Genomic DNA, 10862 nt, shown 5'->3' with positions numbered 1-10862 from the left:
TGGACAATCTCTAACTCTGTGACCCATGTCACCACACCGGAAATAACCCCTCTTCTCACCCCAACACTCATCCGCATAAGCCCTACCATACTTAGGACACAGGGGACGATTTGGCTTACTTCCAGTACTATTCTGGGACCTGGATGTATATGACCTGCTACCTTTCTCCTGCCTACCTCTAGGCATGGGAGCACTAGCAGATGACGGTGCTGGCATAGATGAACGATCCTGATACTGAGGGCGACTCCCTCCCTGTAATCTAGTCTGACCCTGTCCGTGCTACTCGAACCTAGTTCTCTTATTCCCTCTCATTCTATCTCTCTCCTTAATCTTGTCTGCCTCAATTTATTGGGCATGAGTCATCAGCCTAGAAAGATTCATCTCACTATTCATTATAGTAGACCTACACTCCTTAACCACATAAATACTCCAGTCACAAATTTACTCATACTAGCCCGATTATCAGCCACTAAGTCAGGAGCATACTTGACCAAATGATTAAACTTTAGACAGTACTCCCTAACAGTCATAGAGCCCTGTCGCAGGTTCATAAACTCTTTCACCTTCACTTTCCTCATCTCTAAAGGGAAAAACTTATCCAAGAATGTATCCTGGAACTCTTGCCAAGTTGTAGGGATAGCTCCCTCACCTCTACCTTTCCTCTAAGCAACAACCCAGTCATAAGAAGGGTCTTTTAAACTATACGAAGCCAACTCCACACTATGTTCCTCAGATACATGCATCACCTGAGTAATTTTTCTCACCTCCTCTAAAAACAACTATGGATCCTCATCAGACTTGGATCCATAGAATTCCAGTGGATTCATCCGCATGAAGTCACGAATCCTGGAATCAGCTGAATCACCTCCCTGCTTCTCTGGAGTCGGGGCCGAGTTGGCCTGAATATTTGTAGTAACAGCTTGGGCCAACGCCTGAAAGGCTGCCCGAAATTCAGTATGAGATACGTTTTCATTCAATGGGTCAGTGGGTTGAGGTTGCTGACCATCATTATTTCTTCTCGCTCGATGTGGAGGCATATTTTTGAAAGAGAAGAGCACGAATCAATAGCAGAGAGAGACACTTTCAGCACGATAGACTTCTGAAAGAAAGAATCACACTTTTTCCTAGAACGTCTTGTAGCCTCTTGCTCATAGATGTGGCGCGCTACACACCGATGATTAAGACTCTACTTAACGTGTCTTGTCAGACTCCCTAGGACACCTTAAAACCTTAGGCTCTGATACCAAGTTTGTAACGCCCCAAAAAATGGGTCCCAAAGCATCACACGGTGCTTGAGGCTATGAGTAGCTCCAAGCTAACCCTTTGAGCCATTTTTATTCAGTTCAACACAAATCAATAGGGTTTCCATAAATAACCCTTAAATATCAATAGCGTAATCATCATCCAAGAATAAAAGAATTTTAGAAAGATAACAAAATACGACCTATTAGTCAACTCCCAACATCTATACTAGTCTGACAAGCCTCTAAGAAAATCAATAAAACCAGCGAGCCATTGAGACATGCCCCAACTGCCTCATACTCAGTTATCAAATGTAAATAATTTCGTGAAACCAACATCAGACATCACGTCCTCGAAACATGAGGACTCACCATGACAGAGGATGTAGAACAGCGTGCCCGAAGAATCACTGTCGAACCTGGAACTGAGCACCTGAACCTACATTCTGAGAAAATACAGCCCACATCCGAATATGTAGGTCAGTACCATGGAAAGAAACCGAGTATATGGGGGTGTATGCAGTTGTATAAACATCATCATCATAAATATTTATAAGAAATATGCAAGATGTATGAAAGACTCACATAGCCTGAAGAAAATCATCATAATCATGAGAGTATGAAATAAGTACAATAACACATGTGAGTCATCATATAATTTGTCAATCACTTTCAGTTCATCAAGAATATCAATTCTCATAATGTCAATATCATTTAAATCTTTCACAATTCCACTTTCAAATTAATTCACCATTCACCATAGACACAAGGAAACACACACACTGGGAGATCCTATAACCGACATAAACCATGGAAGCTACATGGAGTCCAACGTACAAGCCACGTTGGGGAGAGCCATCCTATCCTTACCATCGGAGTAGGACTACTGATATCAAATCCACACAAACTAGTGATCACTATATAAATCAGTCTTGGGCTCACTCCTATGGGGGCACGTAGTTCTAGGGAAGTAAGGTCGCTTTATACCTCCCACTCGGTGCTAAAGACAATCCACAACAAAATAATTTCGTAATATATAAATATACATCGGGAGCCATCATGCTTCCCATCTATCAAAATCAACCACGTTGTGGATTTGTTTCACACTCGAGTTCAAAACAACTCCATTAGACCAAAAGGTCAAGTCATTCAAAATATCTCAAATATTCAACATCAACGTGCTTATAACACATACGTTCTCAAAAAAATACAATTTCCAATAGGGATTCACGATCCAAATTTCAAAATCATGATAAATATCGTTCAAGATTCATGCTTTATATCTCCAAACATGTAAATTCATGTTTCAAAATCATAAACATCAAGATTTCATAATAATCATCATAAGATATGGGTTCATGCTTCAAATTCGTAAAAATTAAATAAAAATCATGCCTTTGTAAAGAAAATTACTTTTGGGCACAAGAACGAAAGAGAGTTCTTGTTGAAAACCCCCACATACCTTGAATGATGAACTTTAGATCGATACTCATTTTTTAGATGTTAATCGTGCCTTTGAATGATGGTTCTTGGTGTTCTTGAACCAGGAACTTGGAATCTTGAATAAATTTACAGAATTAATGGTGAACTTTGGAGGTTCTTAAAGTTGGATGTAGGAGCTTAGGGTTTTATTTTTGAGGGAATTTGATGAAATATAACATATAATGCTTCTAATAGGCTTTAATATAGGGTTTGGATGGATTTTGGGTGAGGAGGAATGACCAAAACACCCCTAAAAATCAAATAATTCTCGAATATGTCCTTTGATGGACTATTTTGATAGTCTAAAGTAGATCAACCATAACGTTTTACTCCGATATCCAAATTGGATGAAACCAATTTCATTAGAAAGAGGACTCTTATATCTTTCCATTGATATATAGTATCTCACCCAGATCATTGTGTACGAGGAGTTATGATTGTTTGAAGTTGACCCAAAAATTTGTTTTTGATAGGCTGAAGTAGATCGACCATAACTTTTTGCTCCGATAGACACATTGGATGAAACCAATTTTATTGGAAAGAGGACTCGCATAGATTTCCTTTGATATATAGTAGATTACCTAGATTATTATGTGCAAGGAGTTATGATCATTTAAAGTTGGAGCAAAAATACGCCAGGCCTCAGTACTTTTTCCTGCACGTTTTACTGTCAACTACTATTCATGGTTCGATCGGAATGTTCATAACTCGTCACTCGGGTGTCCGTTTTGGATGATCCACATATCATTGTTAAGCTTATTCGATACTCTACGCAATGGTGGATCATAATCTAAGATATTCTGCACTAAAAATTTATAATTCATTTTAGAAGATAGAACCCAACATGTTTACTCACAAAATTTCAACGAAAAATTTCCCGGGGTATTACAGTACAACAATGCCATAACTATTATCATTCAACTTTGGGACTCAAACTCATTGTCTATACAAAGACATCAATTCAACTCAACATTTAGGGACTCGGCCCCATTATCAAATAGAGACATAAATTAATTTAATGTTTAGGGACTCAAACCTTTTTAACCAACTTAACCACCAAGGTTAACATTCATGTCATTACATGGCCAACAAGGCCTTCACAAAACTGTTTACCAACCATTCATATTTATTAGGCTAATGCCTTAGTTCGAAATATATTTCAATTCAATCTATGGTCATCAACACCTTTACAAAATCATTCATACTTCATTAGGATTCTTATACCAAACATTAGTGCAAAACTCAATTTATCATATGACTAGTTTATTCTTTTAGGCATTTTCACAAATACTTTGAGGGCATGCCATTATCAAGACCAAAAATCAAGGTAAAACCATCAAGTTTAGAGTTATTCAGGACCCATTTGTTAAACTAAAATTACAAAGCACCCACATGCGCAAACTATCATAAAAAATATGTATAAACACAAGTTAAACAAAGAGTACACAATAGTCAACCATATGCAACAAAATCCTCAATATTGGTTTTCAAAACTACCATTTAAGAATCGTAATCACACTTTAAAACACATGATATTTATGAACCAATAATGAGGGAAGAGTCACATGCCTTATTCACAAAGATTCACGGAAGAAACTTGACCCTTGAGCCTCTAGATGAATACTTGAAAAAACCCTAGCCCTAATCTTCTTAGAGAGTTTAAAGAGTGTTTTTGGAATGGTTGATCCTTTAAAAGTGTGTTATGAGAGGCCACAACATGTTATAGGGCATGGGGACTTAAGGGTTTTGGGGTGGGAAATGTCTGGAATACCCTCAGCTTAAAAGCTGAAAACTTGGCTACAGAAGAGTACGACCTCACCTCCTAAAGTGTACCCTAGGGTATGAGTGCTACCCTTATCTCATACCTTAGGCCTCATCTTGGACCTCCATACTAACCAATATACGATCACAATGGAATAAGTCATATCCTATCATACCAGAAGTACCTTTAGAATCGTACTTTAGTCAGAATCATCTAGACCAAACTTAGGGCATCATACGACTTAACAACATACACCTCGTACCCTAACATACAAATAGTAAGATGCCTAATCATACCTTAAATAAAATGCAACCAAACTACACTACCTAACATACAAGAGGGGGTATAAACCGTATCTTAGCATACGATAAATATGCTCAAATCATACATTGTCTAGAAATTCAAACTTAGGAAATTTTCTGAAGGTCCAAAGCCAAGGTGTTTCAGATCTTATAGAATCAGGGCAAGATACCCATTCTGATTCACAGTAGGATCTCATAGTGTAATTTTCAGTAGTGGAAAAGAAAACCCCAAGAGTAGAATCTCCCTTCAGGTATCTTAACATGGGGAAAACGTTCTATAAGTGAGGTTCTCTAGGATCCTACATAAACTGACTTAAAAGTTGAACTCCATAAGCAATGTCCATCCTTATGGTTGTGAGAAAGTCCAAATTTCCCACATGTTTTCTGTAGTAAGTGGGTTCAGACAAAGGAACTTCTTCTTTAGCATAAAGCTTGATGTTGGGATCTAGTGGAGAACTTAAGCTAGTATACTGGTGGCAGTCAAAATCCTTTAAAAAAGGTCTAGTGTGAACTTTCTTTGGTAAATAAGAAGACCATCATCCTTATAGAGAATTTCCAAGCCAATAAAATAGTGTATCTGACCCAAGTCCTTAATCTTGAACTGTTGATGAAGATTTATACTCGTTAAGAGTATGTCATCCACATAGACTGCAACAAAGATAAATGAAACCCTATTTTTCCTATAAAATAGGGATTAATCATGTAAGGAATGAGTGTATACTCTAGAACCCAATGTGTCAGCAAGTTTAATATACTATTGCCTACTTGCTTATTTTAAACCATAAGGAAATTTGTTTAATTTGCAAATCAATGTGAACCAGAGATGTCTAAACCAGGTGGCACTGTCATGTAAACTTCTTCATACAAGTCAAAATGAAGAAAAACATTATTGACATCCAACTGATATACCTATCATTTTTTCTTTAAAGCAATAACAAGAAGTGCCTTGACAGTTGTCATTTGGACAATTGGAGAAAAGGTTTCAGTATAATCTATTTTTGCATGTTGAGTGTATCTTTTACAACAAATCTAGCCTTAAACCTCTCTACACTTCCATCAGCCTTGTACTTGATTTTATACACCCATCTATATCCTATAGCCTTCTTTCCAAGGAGTAAAGGAACTAAACTTCAAGTTTGATTGTCATGCAAAGCTTGAAGTTCTTGTATCATGGTTGTTTGCCAAGAAGGATGTATAGCTACCTCGTCATATGAAGATGGATCATTATCAAGTGAAACATTCATAACAAGAAGTTGACTAGTAACATCCAACATATCAGGAGTGATTAAGTGTTTTCGAGAAAAATTAGCACACAAGGAAGATGGATCACTAGGTTGTTATTAAGTAGACTAAGTTTGTGTAAGTTCAGGTAGTGTGCAGATCTAGTCATCAAAGTATGAGGGTATTTTATGCTCCCTATTGGATCTCCTAGGTGCTAGAACTACATATGGTGTTGAACCTACAGGTTGGTTAAGAAGAGGTGCAGATGCATTAGAAGGGGATAAAGTTGGTGAGACATGAGAAGAAGTTGATGCACTTGTAGAACCTGGACTACCCTATACATAGCCTGGAGAAGGGAAAATAGGAGGGATAATAGAAGAGGTACTAGATTCATCATAAAAATGAGGAGGAATAGACATAGAAGCAGAACCAGAGGTATCAGTAGAGGCAAAAGGGAAAATGGTCTCATTAAAACAAACATATCTGGAAATATAATTTTCCTTTTGGCCAGATTTAAGACTTTGTACCTTTTTACTCTAAATGGATATCCTATAAAAATGTGAGGGGTTATTTTAGGATCGAACTTGGTTCTATGTTGGTTAGGTATAAGAGGAACATAAGCATCCAAAATTCCTTAAAGAGGAGTAAGATGGTTTCTTGTTATATAAAAGATTCAAAAGGGTATTTGTTAGTGAGAAGAGTGGCTTCAACTATACACTCAGCCCAATATCTCAAAGGTAGTTTGGATTGAAAAAGAAGTGCTCTGGTTGTTTCAAGAAAATACTTAAGCTTTCTTTCCATAACACCATTTTGTTGTAGTGTATAAGGGTAACTTTTATGATGGATCATACCTTTGGAAACAAAAAAAGAAGAAATTTCCTTATTTGTAAACTCCAGACTATTATTTGTTCTAATAATCTTGATGATGGTGTTAAACTGGTTCTCTATCATAGAAACAAAAGCTTTAATAGTTTACAAAGTATTGCTCTTGCAACTCAGTAGTTGTGTCCAAGTACATCTACTATGATCATCTACTATTGCAAGAAAATACTTAAAGCCATCATAAGTGGGTATATGATAGGGACCGCACAAGTCAATGTGAATCAAGTAAAAAATTACATTAGAAGTTTTTGTTTTGGCAGGGAATTGTAACGTAGTTTGTCTAGCCATAGGGCATATGGAACAAAAGAAAGGTCACTTGGGTGAAAAATTTATCGTGATGGAAGATATTTTCTTTATTTTTATAAAAGGGACACGTTGTAGCGCCACAATAGGTTAGTAGAGAGTTTATGAGATACATTAGAATTCACATAAAAAACACTATCTTTATTGTTGCAAGATGAGTTATTTAGACTGGGAAAGCAGGAATGGGAATGGCATTTACAAGAGACAATGTTTGCAGTATTATTGAGTGGAAAAGAAGTACTAGAAGAAAAACAAACAAATGAACTTTGAGTTTGAGAAGGAGTGCTGCTTTTCTGAAGACAATCTGAGGAAAGAAAGTACAAACTATCATGGACTTTACCGATCTCCAAAGGCATTTTCAGAGAAGGGGCCTATACTAGACAAGAAATATCAGAAAATGAAATAATGCACTTAAGATGTAGTTCTAGGGAACTAATTGAAACAAGATTGTATTTAAAATAAGGTACAAAGAGGACTTTTGACAGGGTAATTGTGGAACCAAGTGCCACATCTCTAATTTGAGCCACTTAACTCTATAGCCATTAGGTAATCTAATTAACATAGGATAAGGCAGGTGTGATATATTTGAAAGATTTGTTTTGTCAAAATTCATATGGTGTGTGACTCCCAAGTCTAAAATCCACAATTCAGATTATGCTATGAAACATCCATAAGATAATTTTTCAAAATCAACAGATGAGTTATAAGCAACAATACCTGCAAAGTGCACACTTGCAGCAATGTTGTTGTTAAAGTTTTCATCAGCATTGCAGTTCATTTGAAACTGCTTCAACAGGTTAGCTATCTGTCCATATTGCTTTTTAGACAGACCAAGGTTTTGAGTATCTCTTTGTGGAACACAATCTTCAGTTCTTTCCATTGATCCATTAGATGAAAATCCATGGGCTGCATTAGCTGCAACACCTTTTCCTTTGCTGTTGTAATTATAGTTTTCCCCTTAGGTGTAATTTTGATACTCTGGATTATTTCTTGGAGCCCTTTGATTGTTGAAATTCTAGTTATACTGACCTTGCTTTTGCGTGTATCCATGTAATTTGTAGCCTTTGTCTTTGTTATGGTAATGTTTTTTACAATACTTACAAAGCAATCTAGAGTAGTTGGTGCTAATGAGTCGATTATTGTTAGTAGTAAAGTTTGTCTTGAATTGTTGTCTTACCCCTGATGTACTAGCATTTATTGCACTGGACTCTCCAAGTATTTGGTCATGTGGTTTAATTTCTCTCTGTCTCTCTTCTTGCACAAGTAAGGCAGAAACCTGTCCCATAGTAGGGAAGGGGTTCATCATCAGTATGCTACCCCTAATTACAGTGTACTGCTCATTTAATCCTATAAAGGATTATATGAGTCGTCGGTCTTGCTTCGCCTTATGCATCCTTGGATCCATTAATGCATTCACAACTACATGGATTAGTGAAAATTAGATTGCTCAATTCTTCCCAGAGTTTTTTTATTTTTGTATAGTAGCCAGTGACATCAAGTGTACCTTGTCTCAAATTACTAATCTCCTTCTAGATTTGGTTAGCCCCATTCGTTTGATCATGCCTATCAGCCAATTTTGACCACAACTCCAGGGAATCAAACACATGCCTCAACACTATCTGGAATTTCATTAGACAAGGAATTCAATATCCATGATGTGACCATATCGTCACATCTTTCCCATTGATGACACAACGGAGACTACGAATCAGGCTTCTTACATTCACCATTGATAAAACCTAGTTTATTTTTAATGAAAAAAGCTCTCAGAACTCCTCGTTTACACGATCTATAACCAGTTCTATCGAATACGAATGGAACAAGAGAAGTACCAGCTCCATCGGATGGATGGATGTAAAGAGGGCTATTTGTATCAATTGTAGTTTCAGTACTATTACTAGCAGTACCAGAACTAACACTCTGTTCACCTATTTCCATCATTGAAGATGAGAAGCAAATTGCAGAGAAAGCCCCAAATACATCAAAATCGAATGGTACCAGTGACAATCTACGGTGTCATATTATAGAGGAAGTCCAAAATATATCAAAATCGAATGGTGAATTGACAAACTACAGTGTCAAATTGCAAATACACAATTTATCGAGAAGAAATGAAGAAAAACGGAGAATTGCACCTTGCATGCGATATACACGTATGGAGATTGAAGAGATTGGGGATTACGAGCATGGAGGAATCTCCCTAAGCTCTAATACCATGTTAAGCTGGATAAGCAGAGAAACAATAAGCTTGGATTCACTTCTCATGGTGAATCTCCATAGCTGCAATTGTAGAGAATGGAGGACTGGAAAAAGTAGAGAGAGAAATTGCATTTCGATTATGATTCTTGAATAAGAAAGTAGAGAGTACAATCAAGTATATAACTAGTGTTGAAGTGCTAAGCTAACTAACTAATCGACAGTTTTACTCCACTAATTCTAATCCTAACTAAATAAAGTTGTTAACTACCCATTGTTAACTATTAACAGAAAATAATTAATTCCCTAACTAATTGCTAACTAATTATCAATAAAGATCCCATCTACCTTGTTCAAGTTGCGAAAGGAAAAAGCTTGTAGCCCACCTTATTAGGCTAGGGGCAGGCTGATCTAAGAGTTATATTACCTCTGTTGAGTCTAGCTAACTCAGTTGTATTACCTCATGAATTGAGTTTAACCATTAATTGTCTTGAACTGATCATAAAGAGTGATAAAACACATTTACTATTTTTTTCTAGGTAATAACACCACAGTGATAATGTAGTTTCATTGGCAATAGATTCTTTAGAATTCATAGAAGAAAAGTTCCAAATAGCACTTACCATAAGTATTTTGTTTGTTTCATATTCATTAAGAGTGACCTTTATTTATTAATTTATTTATTTTGTAAATTTTAATGATAATTTGACAAAGTCACAAAGTTGAACTTATAGCATTGTCTGCATACACGAACTTGTATATATGGCTGTCAAAGCTGTCAACTTTAAGGTTGAGCATTACCTGTATTATTTTCAGAAAAAGACTACAAGATATGTCTTCATTCTTTTCTCACTTCTTTTTGTTATTTAGGAGCAACGAGCTAGAATTTTTAGTTTATGAATGAATTACGTATTTTGTAAAAGTCAGTTTATTAGATTCTGATTAACTAATTTATCTATGCTAAATAAATTTACAAATAGAATTATTTTTTGTTGAGTCGAGGGTCTATAGGTTGTTTTGCTGAAGTAGGGCTAAGATTTGCATACGTTTTGTCCTTCTCATACTTCACTTTATAAAACCACACTGAATATATTATTATTGTTAGTTATTTTAAACAAATTTATAAACAAACTGCGGTTAATTCGAAATTACCTCCGCAACTCTGAAGTAGGAGTAAGATCTGAGGTCTCCATACACTATGTCTTCCCCAAACAAGCTCCGTATCTCTGAAGTAGGAATATACTATTATTGTAATTGTTAATAAATTTATAAACATTAATATATAGAATTTGAGTCAAAATTATTATATTATGCGGATAAAATATCTATATGAAATTGTTTTAAATCTTAAGGAAATATATTTAGTAGATCTTCCAAGTAAACGTCAAACACTAAATCCACTTTTGTTATATTACGCGGATTCAATGAAGGCATGCCTTTCACGTCATTTATATATATATATATATATATATA

Source organism: Capsicum annuum, chromosome 5 (genome assembly GCF_002878395.1).
Source record: "Capsicum annuum cultivar UCD-10X-F1 chromosome 5, UCD10Xv1.1, whole genome shotgun sequence".
In the NCBI taxonomy this organism is placed as follows: Eukaryota; Viridiplantae; Streptophyta; class Magnoliopsida; order Solanales; family Solanaceae; genus Capsicum; species Capsicum annuum.
Note: the sequence above shows the minus strand (reverse complement) of the source record.